The following is a 13858-nucleotide window of genomic DNA, read 5'->3' as shown; positions in this document are numbered from 1 at the left end:
CTAAATCAATAAATTCAGAGTAATGCATATTTGAAAGCAGAACAGTGTGCCTGAAAAACTTACTGCATTATGTGAAGTTACATTTGAAATTCTAACCTTGTGCCTGAATTTTGTATTTACACAAGGATATTTCCGCCACAAGCTGTGAAACAAAAACACAGATTTACACATCAAATTTCACCAGAATGCAGAAAACAAAGTGTTTACTTTAAAAATTGACGTTGCTGCCAAAAAAGTCTGGAGTTCGTGCAGAATAAAGAGTTAATCACAGATGCAGAAAAAGTGTAATTACAGGTTTTTAAAAATAATTATTTAATGTTTTTCATAGTTTACCCATAGCTACATGTATAGAGTACCTCTTACATTATTGCTAACCCTACCAAAGCTGTTGTGTTTAATAGAATTGAATCATTACACTTCCATAATCTTATTAAAAACCTTTCCTCAAGACTGGATGTTAATGTAACAATTTCTATTCCATTCATAAACCACACTCTGCAAGTATATGACAGTCTGTCTGTACCTCAAGGTCTATTAGTAGTCTGTGCATATAATCTAACGCTGACATTTCTCTCAAACTGAAGGCTAAGAAGATGTTGTGTAGAGAGAGAAAAATATTAAATCGGGAGCTGCAGCAGTCCAGCCAACATCACAGGTATCTTTGGTGCTAGAAGGGGACACAGCATTCAGCCTGTGCTGCGTGGACAGAGTAATGCTGCCGGGAAGGTTTGTGCTTTGAACAGAAACTGAGCTCTTGCACCTGTTTTGAATGTTATAAGCCTATTAAATGGCCCGTATCAGTTGTTTTCACTCCTAGACATATTGCCAGTAGGCGGCCTCCTCCACCAGCTAGTACACTCTGCAGGTTTTTTCATCATTTAAATTTGAAAGTGACGGAGCTGCTATGCTCTGCTAAAAAGGGCACAGCTTGAACCTCTGACCTCTGACATCAACAAGACATTTCAGCCCAGATCTCAGTGGTTATTTTCTCTTTTTCAGATAATTCTCTGTGAACCACAGAGATTTTTTTGTGGTAAAAATCCCACTAGATTGATTTCTGAAATGCGCAGATCAACCCACCTGCACCACCAACCTTGCCACTTTCAAAGCCACTTAAATCACCTTTCTTTTCCATTCTGAAGCTCAGTTTGAACTTTAGCAGGTCATCTTAATCATGTCTATCAAAGTGGCTGGTGAGTGTACATTTTTACTTAGGATTATTTTGGATTTGAATTCCATTCACATTGCAGTTTAGACTGTAGACCTTCAACCTAGCTGTGAAATTGAATAACAAATTATCAATGTATGACACAATGGGTAAACTGAAAGTGCAACATTCTCATTGTTTAACTACAATGGTGCCTTGAATTGAACAGCATAGTTAATGTTAGCTAGTAGTAGTGTATTTAGCTAACTATAATAGCCTCAGGGCCTTACAAACAACTGCCTGTTAGCTTGCTGCTAAGCTAACCGGTAACGTATTCGTTAATTTACGTATTTTTATTAAAATGTTAATCAATTCTAGCCAGCACATTATGTGAACTTAAAAGAATGTTGATAGTATTTATATATTTAGGCAACAATATACCAACAGTATCAAGTATATAAACTCAATGTTTTACAAACCTAGTAATGAAGCTAGGCTAGCTGCGTATTTACATCATAGTATGTTATTAACCATTTACTTAATTTCGATGTTGGTTTTATAGGTTTGCAGGTATTTTTGCTAATTCACCACAGTGCATAGTGTTTACATTTTTTGCTCACCGGTCTTTCAAATAAATGAGATCTTTTGACTGCAGTAGAATCTTTATTTCACATGCTAATGAGCTAGTTATTCCAATTACACAAACTGCCCGACATTCAAGTCAACGTTTTTTGCACAACAATATGTTTGTGAAGAAGAGTGAATCCTGCATTAGAAGAAAAGTATGCAGACTCCAATTAAATGAGGTCATTGCCTAGAAATGTTAATGTAAGGGGACATTATTTGAATTTTGAATCATATAAAATGCCTAAAAGAAAGGGGGATAAAATCAACCAAAGAAACTTAAAAAAAAAAAAAAAAACAGTGGAAAAATCTTTTTTTTTTAAATTAATTGTTATTTTTAGATCAAGTTTCTATAACTTGAAGGGGAAATAAGACATTAAAAAGAGGATCTGCTACATCTCTTGTCAAAAGTAGTCCCTGGTAACTTAAAACAATGAAATCTTTCAGTTCAAGGGTAACTGTACTACTACACTATTGCAGCCAAACAACACAAAATTGTTGATACTGGTTTGTCCACACTCTGAAGATTGAAGTACTGCACTTTCACAAAAAAGCCCATAGAGAGCAGTGGAGCGCTTTCTTTTGCGCTACATCTTTATTGCAATACATCTTCCAAGACGTGTCTATCTCGTCTGATCAGTGAGTGAGAACGTTCATGTTTGTCCAGCCTCTTTTAGGGAGACGATCCACAGCTCAATGTCAGTATGAACACATGAAGCAGGCAGCTGTGGCAGTGTGGTTGAGAAAGAGAAAGACAAAAAATGCAACATAATTGATTCAGCTGTCACTACTGTTTCATGCCACATGGAATTAAATCCAGTGATCCATAAATGTGTTTGGAGGAATGAGCATGTTTCCATGCATGGAATGTCAGGTCAGCTGGCACATGTGAACGATTGTGCTGAAAACTGTTCATCTGCCTCTCTTTGCACTAAGCCATATGAATGAAAGGGTATGTTTCATAGCTGATGCAAATCCTGATATCGTAGTTGGTGTGGCACCGATGTAAATGAGAAGAGAACAGCTTGAAATTGATGGCAGCCCAGAGGATAAAATAAGATGAGATATTTAACACTGCCTGCCTGCCTGTAGTGTAGGAGGCAAAACAGAGAGAGAGAAAACAGAAAGAGAAAACGGCTAAAGGCCTGATGCATTCTTGCAGCTCTCATTAGGGAAAGAGAGAAACAGCAGGGTTAGGTAAATGGGGGAGGGGGTTGCCCTTCAACAGGGCTCTAAGGTCCAAACTCGAAGCCTCCGAATGTTAACAGACACGCACTCAGTTTCCGAAGAAATGCAATTCATTGCTGTATTATGTCTACAATAAATATGCTGGTAGAGTCAGCAGCTGCTTAGTTTAGCATAAATATCAGAAATGCAGGGAAAAATGGCAAAAGCACAGACACTTTCTCTAAAGCTCAATGATTGCTGACAATGCTTGTGAAAATGTTGTGGTTTTATAGTATATATGGTTTATTCTGCAAGACTGGGAACTAGCGATTGAAACCACGAAATCCTTAGGTCAAAGGGTCAGCTTCTGTATAACCAGATTTTTTTCTTGAACCAGTGTATAACATCTGACTTTGGCTCCAGCCCTTTAGGTCTAAAAAGCTGTCGGTTGCTGGGGAAAATTGGCCAACCCTCTATGAGTGGTTGCTGAAAGTTGATGACAGTTTCCACTCTTGAATTGATTGCTAAAGCCCCAGTCACGCTGGCCTAAAGACCAGTCTTTGACCATCTAGTAACCACTGGTTGCTAGGTAAAAAAAATAGATTTTCCCTGACTTGTTTGTAAGTGGTTGATGGAGGTTGCTTGTTGAGATTGGTCTGGGAGGGGGATATGGTGTTGTACTGAAAATGTCCATGTAATTGCTTTGGTCACTAGCATAGTGCCATAGTCACCTGTAGTTTGCATTGAAGACAGTGACTTGTCTACAAACACTCGTCAAACACTCACTTATGTTACAAAACCAGTTTCACCCCTGTTCTTTTTATTCCTCGGGCATCCAGAGACGGCACCGGACTCAGTAGTCATTTTCACAAAAACCTTTATTCATCTTCATTCATCTTCAGTTAAGCATGCATCTTACATTTACAGATAAGGTGGAGAGTCTCCTGCAAACCTACTTCTAAGTTTATAACAATTATGAGTTTTTATTAAAGGTACAAGCATCAGCATCAGCAATCCCCAACTATAGCTTCCTGTCTCCTTTTATGACAGTGTCCATAAATTGCTTTCCCTCTAAACAATTACACACGTTCTCAGGCCTATAGCTAAACCAACTGAAAGAGACAGACAAATCCTTCCCTATTCCTCCCATCTACTGCTGGACCCTCTTATCTAAGCAAATTTAACACATTGTATTCTAATAATTATTTTCTTGTACTCACACTTAGCAATAGTCACCTTGTGAAGAGGACACGCAAACCGCGAATAGAGACGGTTCAACTTTAAAGTAAAAACGGTGCCTTTTGAAACATGCTTCAGTGATAAGACTCTCTTAATCTTACCCTCTCTGCAACTTATTTCACTTGGCAACAGCCAGCAACCTCCGGCAACCACTCACTAACCGGTAAGGGGAAACACATTTTTCCTAAAGTCAGGTGGTTGCCGACCAGTCGCTAGGCCTGTGTGCCTGACGGTTAGTAGCAATGGTAAGTGTAATTTGTTACTTTTGACAGAGCCTGGCTAGCTTAGCTAATATGTCTGTAATAAATAACTGAAAATACATTGATATTATTAAAAATGGTAATAAATGAGCATGTTTATGTAAGTTTTAATTTGTTAGAAACCTGACTTCATGATGATACTTGAAGTGAAGGAGGAAAAGATGGCGTTTTATCCAAATGCTGCTCATTTTGTGTCTTTCCTTTGCGTTTTCACTTCTTTGGTGAAGAGGACTCCTTCGTAGAGGATAACGCATGGGTATGATCATTCATATCTTGAATCTGAAACTGCAGACACAAATTAAAATTTGCTTTCACAGCACATAAACACCTACAAGTTCCTATGGCCAGTCTTTAGCCCCATACATGGGAAGAAGAATTTAAGTTTAGAGAGTTTAAAGAGTTTAAGTCACCTGCAGTTAATGCAAACTACAAAAAATTTAGATCATAAAATAATGTCCATACTTTTTTTGGGACATTAATAAGGTCTTTGTAAAATTTTGTATAATATTGGTAACATGACTCACTGAAAGTCTTTTAGCAATAAGAGCAGTCACGGCTTCAGAAATTGTGAAGGCTAAGCTGAGCTTTTAGAGGAAATAAAAGTACTCCAGCAGCACAGGCGATAGCTGCTGCAGACTGTGCATGTACAGTATAGGCTTTCAAGCTGCCATGACCCTTGTTCCCTCCAGCCCCTTAGCAGAATGTGACTAAAGATTATGGTGCTTGGAAATAGCAGAGTGGCACCACTGCATACTTGCAAATTGGGATTATTACAGAACACCCTCGGTGCGCTGAAATATAGATGAGGTGGAGGAGCATTTTGGCACTCAGAGTTGGGTCAAGCAGCACCAGTCAAGCAGCTCCTGTGATGCTCAAATGTAATGACATGCACAAAAGCAATTTCTTTGTTTATGTAATGCTGGGAGCTGATTATCAGAAGAAGAGTGACCTACGTTTTTTTTCCCCAGGGTTGCAATTTGCATATATTATCACTGAAAAAAACAACAACATAGGCATAGACATAAGAGCAGAGAAGCAGAAAAACCCCAACACATTCCTCTCATGGTCCAAGAGTACAAAAGCAGAAGAAAGTTCAACATTACTGAAGCAAATGTATGGCTTGTATAAGAAAGAAGCGTGAACAAGACTTGTTGCCTTTCACATCCACTTTAGCAAATCACTGTGACGGCGGATGCTGATAAAGAGGAATGGAATGTAGCGTGAGAGCTGAGGGATGAGGGACAGGAAGTTAAAGAGCAAGAAAACATAAACAAAAATTTCCTGCTTCTAATGTTTGCTGAACTAAGTGAAACTGCTGAATTTGTCAAATAGGCATATTAGATTAATATTTCAAGGCGGCTGGCAGACTGGATGTTTGGAGGATGGTGTCAGGGGGTGACAGGGGAGCCACGTTACAGGCTGGAGTGGATGTCAATGACGCATTGGAGGGAATAGCTTCTGTGTGTGTGTGAGGGAGAGACAAAGGAGGAAACACATGAGACTTGTTTGGTGAGAACATGAGACACATATAGCGAAGAAGGGGTTGTGTGCTTGTGAGATTGAGGAGCATGCACAAACACGGAAATACCCACACTTGCAGAGGGACTCACACACAGAGTTTTCAAGATTTATTAGCATATCTCGCTCACTACGGATTGGGAAGCTAACTCTATGTGCAAACCATCCCCACCCCTACCATTCTGTTTGATGTTGATGTGGACTCACGTTTTCTCTCATCCATAAACCAATAAACTCTTAAATCCCAACAAATCCGGGGACTGTTATCGACCAGTGGACCCAATGCTACACTTCCTGGGCGAGATATAGAGATATGAGGAAGAACAAAGAGCACCAAAGGAGAGAAGCAGAGATCAAGGCAGCTCAAAGGCTAATTTGATCTCTACCAGTGATTTCCTGGAGAGGCGAACAGCTAAATTCTGTGATGGCGAGGAGTAGGTAGAAGTTAAGCATAACTGCTTATGTTAACAAAATACATCTAAAAGCATTTTATAGTCTCATAACTTTTCTAGATAGCTGACTCATAGCTGACTTACACTTTCATCCGGTCTGCCCGCCATGTGGAACAATGGCAATGGGTTGGTCAAGGTTAGCCGCCCATGTCAACTAAAAGTGACTCAAATATAACAACTATGCCACATCTCTGACAAATGGTGCCCGTGTTTGTTTTGTTATTATTGGGCAAAAATCACTGATAACCACATGAGCCACTTCAGGGTGACATCCAGATTATATATTGCAGAGTGCACTGCATGCTAATAACACTCCCCATTATATTTGGGAGTTTCAGCCCATATTTGCTATTGTACATGTGGGCCATTTGCGGCTTACATCAAATCATTGCCTACATGCACTATCTGGGTTTAATGGCTTTAGTAATTTTGTAGCAACTTCAGTAAAATTGTCGTGTATTGTATCTGCCAATTTGCCTGCATATAGATGCTGTGCTTTATCGTCTGTAGCGTCTCATCACATTCACATACAAATCTTCCACAAAATGAATTGAATACAACTGCCAGCTTCTTCGATGAAAATGTTCATCAGTATGCTGCCGATGTGCTGGACTTTACAAAAAGTTGTAGGTGTTTTGATGCCCATTATACACAGGTGAACTGCATCCATCTCAAAGAAAATTATTCTGAACTCGGTTTCACCTTACAACATTTATAGTGGTTGAGAGATGAATACACAAGTCAGAGGTTATCAAACTTTTTGAGGTATTTTGAGCAAGTTTAAATTGTGAATGTTTTGTGTCTTCTTGATATAAAGCAGAAATGTCCTTTTAAGTACCAATTAGTCTCTCTTTTTATCTGTGGACAAGTGATAGTGATCATAAATCATCATTAAAAGATCACATCTGAAAACTCATTTCAAGTATGTTTTCATTTTGCCTAATTATACCTCTCATTAGGACTGTATATACACCCTCAGATTGGACCTGATCTCTCTCACACTACTTCTATTTACAAGAAGAAGAAAAAGCAACACAGGTATAGTAAATTAATAAATCAGAGCCATTATAGATATAACACTATAACACCTTGTTAAACCAAAGTATTATCAAAATTAACAAAATAAATTTGTTTTACAGTGTGTTTTATGATCTATGGTCAAAAAGTCTTTCAAATGAAGACATACTGACTATTTATTCTTACTGTGTGAAATCTCTGTAAGCAGTCCTATGATTGCAAAGAGGAATGTTTCCACATTAGAAGCCATGGTGAAGCAGGCAAACAGATATATAGACACACCAAAGAAATCAATGTGAACAATAGATTGCAGTGTCTCAAAGTCACGTAAAGTCAAGCCTGCTTCCAGAGACAATGGGTAACTGCAGCCACAAGATGGCAGTAAATTACTGAATGGAAGCAAGCAGACAATAGGAGATGACTAGATGAACTAACTTTGACTGGTAGGTTTTCCTTCATGTTTTAGATTTCACATTTTAGATTTCACAGGGCAAGCACTGCTTGCCTTGATTGCCCCAGTGAAGAGGCATGAGAGTTAGGGGTGGAGTATGCAGCATCCTCTAGGGCTGACAAAATGCATTTTCTTACCACTTGGCTTGGTAAAGTGGCCTGGACCTGGCACATATCACAACTGTTACTGGGTGGTCAAGTACTGTGTATCCTGGATCAATTAATCATCCTGGTAGGATGATTAATCAACTGATAGGTTGATAGGTCAACCTATCAGTTGACCTTCACACGGTCAACTGATAGGTCTTTGTTTTTGCTAGACAATCGAGGAGGGGGCCTAAGGGTACATCTTTCGGCATCTTACAATGCTGTGATTGCAGCCATTCCCCAACTCTCTGTGAATGGGACTCATGGCCATTGATCAGTGGTCTTTGATCAGTGGGTTTTGGTCAGTGGTTGTTGATCAATGGTCATGAGAATTTGCATAATTAAGATTAAGGAACTGACCTCCCAGCCCATTGTTCTTTCAGTGGGCTGGTTTCAGTCATTATGCAAATATACTGTTTATAAGATTTGGGGAAACCTGCAGTCAGCTGAGACTGAAGAAGTCATTTGGATGAGTGACAAAACGTTTCTCCCACAAAACGCTACGTCCAGATGAACAGAATCAACTTTTGGAGAACTACTTAGCTAGTTACTTCTAACCTCAGATCATAACTCTCTAGCTTGATCAGTCATACCTAGTCTAAAAAAAGAATCCAACAGGGTCAAAACAGTCAAAATACCAATTCAAGGCTTTAAAAGTTCTGCATAGGTATACATTTATCTAACTTGCACACACTATTTCTCTAGTATTGTGCAAGCTGCCTCACAAGGTTTATTAGCACTTAAGCCATTCATAAATTGTAACACCTGTGCTTTTCTTTGTGGCTTTCCTTTCCTTTTGAATAGCAAAATAACAGCTATTGGAAGTCAACTGCATGCCCTGGCAAACATCCAGTGACGTTATTAATTTTATTGGTAACTTTATCTTTTATTCATATCCACAAAATCACTTTGGAAGTCCACCAGGCTTGCTCATTATCAGTAATGTAAAGAGCTGCAGTGTATGTCTAATTTGAATTCTGGCCACCAAGCCTAACTAAATAATGGAGAAAATGTCTTTAGATATATATAGATTTTCAAGACTGAAACCTATTTCTAGACTCTCAAAGGAGGTAAACTATTGACAAAGTTCACACGGGAAACATCAAAAAAACCAAAAAAACAAACATATATTCTCATTTGGATATATCTCAGCTAAAAAGAAGGGCTGCAGTATGGTGCAAGGTGTGGATGAAGTGTATTTAATGAGTGTCAGTCGAGGTGCTACCATGCAGGGAAGATTTAGGACAGATGTATATGTGAATTATTTAAAAAACACAGAGAAATACACACTTATTAAAGCTAGATAGCTGTCAAGTGTCCAATGCAGTAAGTCAAAGGCAAAGGAGGATTTCAAACATTCCTCCATAATCCCTCTTAATCCAAACACTAACATAACAGTAGGAAGTTCAATCTAATTGAGAAGAGGATGAAAGCCAAGGAGATCCTGTGTGGGAAAAGATATCTGGATTAATTGGTATTGTAGTGCTTATGTATCTGTGTGTGTTTGATTGTTCAGCTGTTTGCATGGGGTGTGTCTGTGTAACAGTGTATACGCGTAGACCTGTGTTTGTGTATTTGACAGGATAATTGTTACCGTATTATATCCCTATGTGTGGAGCCGCCACCTCATCAGTGAGCGTTCAGTCATAAGAAGCATGTTTGATTGGATTTTCTTGTTTTAATCACTCTGCCTCTATTTTTGCTTATGGTAGCGGTAATTACAAGGATGGATTAAATTTAAATGGCAACATGTTAAAGGCATGCAATCACCGCCATGAGCACCGTAAACACAGAGGGATCTAGAGGCATCGTTTAAAATGGAAAATAACACACGCTTGCGTGCACGTGTGCACAGATCAACTACAACACTGAAACCGCCTGTTGTTGTGTAGGTCCTCTTAAGTGGATGGCACATATCAAAGTAAAACCCAGATGAACTTCAGGATCAAAGTTTCCCAACAAAGATTTCATTGTAATAGGATGCTCTACATATACAGCATCCTCATCTTTTTCACTCTCTGTATTTCTCTTTCCTCTCTTATTTTACCCTAACCCCAGCTGGTCTTGGCAGGTGGCCACTCCTCTTTCAGCATGGTTCAATCAGAGGTTTCTTCCTGTTAACAGAGAGCTCTTCCTTCCCACTTTCACCAAGTCCTTGCTCATAGGGTAAAAATTTCTCTCCTGTGTTGTTCCATCATAACAATGATCCAGGATCAATATTCCAACTGACCAATCATGTTGTCCGAGCATTCAGTTAGCATTAGCCAAAAAGTTAGCTGATGCTATTAAAAACTATCACTATCAAACCTCAGTAATGTAAATTTGACAAACAGGAAACTTAACTTGGTAATATATTTATGATATTGTATAAATTAATAAAGAACAAACCTGAAATGCTTTCAATTTGTTCTAGAAGAGCATTTTATGGAAACATTTTAATCCTTTTTTTCTTGTTCCTCCACATTTCAAAGACACAGTCCTGATCAAAAGTTTAAGACCACTTGAAAAATGGCAAAAAAAATCCTGTTTTGCATGGTTGGATCTTAACAATGTTCCAAGTAGAGTATCAATGTGCAACAAGAAGAAATGGGAGTGAGACTAAACATGCAATTTATTGAAAACAACGCTTAAACTGAAACAGGTTGTTTTACAGCTGAGCTAACAATGCAAAATAGGATTATTTGAGTTTTCATTGGTCTTAAACTTTTAATTGGGACTGTATGACATCACAATGATGTGACTGATAAATTGCAACGTTGATCCTGGATAAACATGATGATGATGCAGGACCAACAGCAACATGGGGATATCAGATCAGACCACTTATAGGGAGTCATGTGATTGTTGGGCTTCTTTATGATATTGTGGTGTTATTGGCTTACAACATAAAGTGCTTTGATTTGACTGCGGTTATGAATTGGCACTATATAAATAGAACTGAATTAAACTGAATTGAATACAAACATATGGACATTTGCTTTGGCCATATAAAGAGTCCTTAAGCACTTACTTTTACACAGCTCACAGTGGATTCATGTCAAATTCATAAGCATGCTGATTTCAAGCAAAGTTACAAGTGATAAATTATCATCATAAAAACATAATAACAAGTAATGACTGATATAGTGTTTTAAACAGATTATCCAAATAGCATTAATGTGGTCACTTTCATTGATGGACTAGCTACTTTCAGACACATTTGTCTTTCAGACATTTGTCCTTGGTGATTTAATATAAATTGCCAACAAAATAGCAAATATAAGAGTGAAACCATGCATGAAGATTTGTGGATTACAAAATGAAAAGCAGGCTAACTTCTGGGTTCATATTAAGTACAGCATTTCCCTGGGGTGTATGTCCTTATTATTCCCATTACTCCCCATGTTTTCTACATGTTCCCGTTGACTCAGGCTCTACTGCTTTTACTGTTGATAAATGTGACTGACTGAGCAAGTACATTAGGTCTGGCCTTTTATTCTTTTCATCCCTCTCGGAGAAATTGAGGTTTATTAATATCTAGAATGATTGTAACCTCGCCTCTCAATGCCTCGCCATAGAGGCGCTTTCAACGATGCACGGCAAGACAGCAGCTGTCAGTTTAGTGTGTTGTTAGTGTGCATTTTGGGCGTTAATGTTCCCCTACAGTTTATTGCTCAGTGAAATGGCTCCATTAATGTCAAAAGCCACAATAATGGTAGGCAGATGGGCTGCCATGTGCTAAAACCAGCTAAAGGTGGTGAATGACTGATAGACACGAAGTCAAAATGTCTACCTGGCTTTATGTGTGTGTCTTTTTGTACACATAAAGCCTTCATGTGTGTGTCTTCTTAATATAATTAAGCGTGTTAACACTGTGTGTGTGTGTGTGTATGAGACCATATGTGTGTCCTGGGGGACGGTAGGCAGTTTTGAGACGTGCTCACCTCGATTCAGCTGTTACACTCTGCCGCTCCTTGGGGGACACACTAGGGAAGGCAGAGTGCTGTGATGACAGTGCGAAATGGCCACCATGCTACAAATAGCTTTGCTTGGCAAAAGAAACTTTAAGTTAGTTAGCAGTGGCCTGAAGGAACGCTGAACTTGATGTGAAATATATCTGCCTCTGCAACTGCAGCATACTGATGAAAAAAAAGATAGAGAAACAAGGCACAATGCTGTTTGTGAGAAATGATGTGACTTCTGAGACTGCTGACTACTTAGGATCATAAGGGTATCTATCTATCTAGATATAAGTATATACACAAACACACATAAACTCTATCTACCCTCTTCCCTAACAATAGTCCAGCTGTGGCTCAGGAGGTTGGGCAGTTTGTCTCCCAATTATATGGTTGGTGGATTGATTCCCCAGCTACTATCCTTGAGCAATACAAGGAATCCCCAGTTTCCCTTGATGTATCCATGGAGTGTGCATACTAGACAAAGTGCTGAGGTATAGAAAAAAGTGCTTGTATGAATGCAGGAGGCTGGGTGACTGAGGCTTGTAGCAAAAAGCATTATATATACGTACAAGTATTTAACATGCACATCTATATCTTCATCATGGTAAATGGACTAATTCTTATATCTTTGAGAGTACTCAAAGCACTGTTTACAACATGCCACATTCACCCAATCACTTTCTCTATATGTAGTGCTTTCTAACTACATTCATACTCCGACGGATGCATCGGAGAGCAACTTGGAGAGCATCTTGCCCAAGAATACTTGACATGCCGACTGGAGGAGCCAGGGATCGAGCCGCCAACCTTCCGATCAGTAGGTGACCTGCTCTACCTCCTGAGCTACAGCCACCCCAAGACAGTGCAACATCGGTGCTCAATAGGTAAATAAAACATGACTCCTGCAACTTACTCTAGCTGAGTCCAAGAATTAAAATCATAGAACTGAAAATTAGTGGAACAAGTTGAGTTGAAACTGAGATATTTTATGTAATAAAGATCTTGGACTTCTATCTGTGCAGTTACATGCTGCAGGTAGTGATCACATTTCAACACAGGAGCTACTACATACTGTAGACTAATTTGAGTACTTGATTCAATTCATTTCAAATCAATTAAATTTTATTTATATGGCGCCTCATCACCTCAAGGCGCTTTATATTGTATGGTAAAGATCCTACAAGAATACAGAGAAAAACCCCACAATCAGAAGACCGCATGTTAGCAAGTCCTTGGTGACAGTGGGAAGAAACCTCTGGCAGAACCAGGCTCAGGTAGGGGCAGCCATCTGCCATGATCGGTTGGGGGTGAGGGGAAGGAGACAGGATAAAAGACATGCTGTGGACACTTAAAGTTTGACTTGTCGAGCTGTCTGACAGTACCTTAAATGGTAAAGTGATCATATAATTCAAGCCTCACAGGAAACACTGTGGGTTTTACCTCTGAAACTGATGCACAGGCGTCAGGCGGTGGCTTTGTAACGATGAAACGAGGGTACTTAAAGGTTCCAAACAGTATAGCAACACTTTGAAAAGCTTTCTTCTAGTTCTGGGAGTTTATGTGTCCATTAATGTGTGAAAATGCTGCTTAGCTCCAATTCTTCAACAGGTGGCCGGTCTTTGCGAATGAGCTAACTTGAACATATAGCTTTGGTTTTGTGATCACAGGAATCGCAGGAGGCCGGGGCCAGATTTGCACATCAGATGGACACAAATTCTGCACGACTGGTATTTAGGTGCAGCGGTAGTTTCAATGATCCAGCATACCCCTCGTCCGGGATGCCTTCCAAGCTTTAATGAATTCTGGTTTTCATTTGAAATATTTGCCCTCGTTACACTGCAATTAAAGCGGATGTTTCTCAGTTTCGTGCAGCTGTTTCGATTCATTGTCTCGGAC

Source organism: Neolamprologus brichardi, chromosome 8 (assembly GCF_056152115.1).
Source record: "Neolamprologus brichardi isolate AB-2024 chromosome 8, ASM5615211v1, whole genome shotgun sequence".
Lineage (NCBI taxonomy): Eukaryota > Metazoa > Chordata > Actinopteri > Cichliformes > Cichlidae > Neolamprologus > Neolamprologus brichardi.
The sequence above is the reverse complement of the archived record's forward strand: the minus strand, read 5'-3'. Positions refer to the sequence as shown.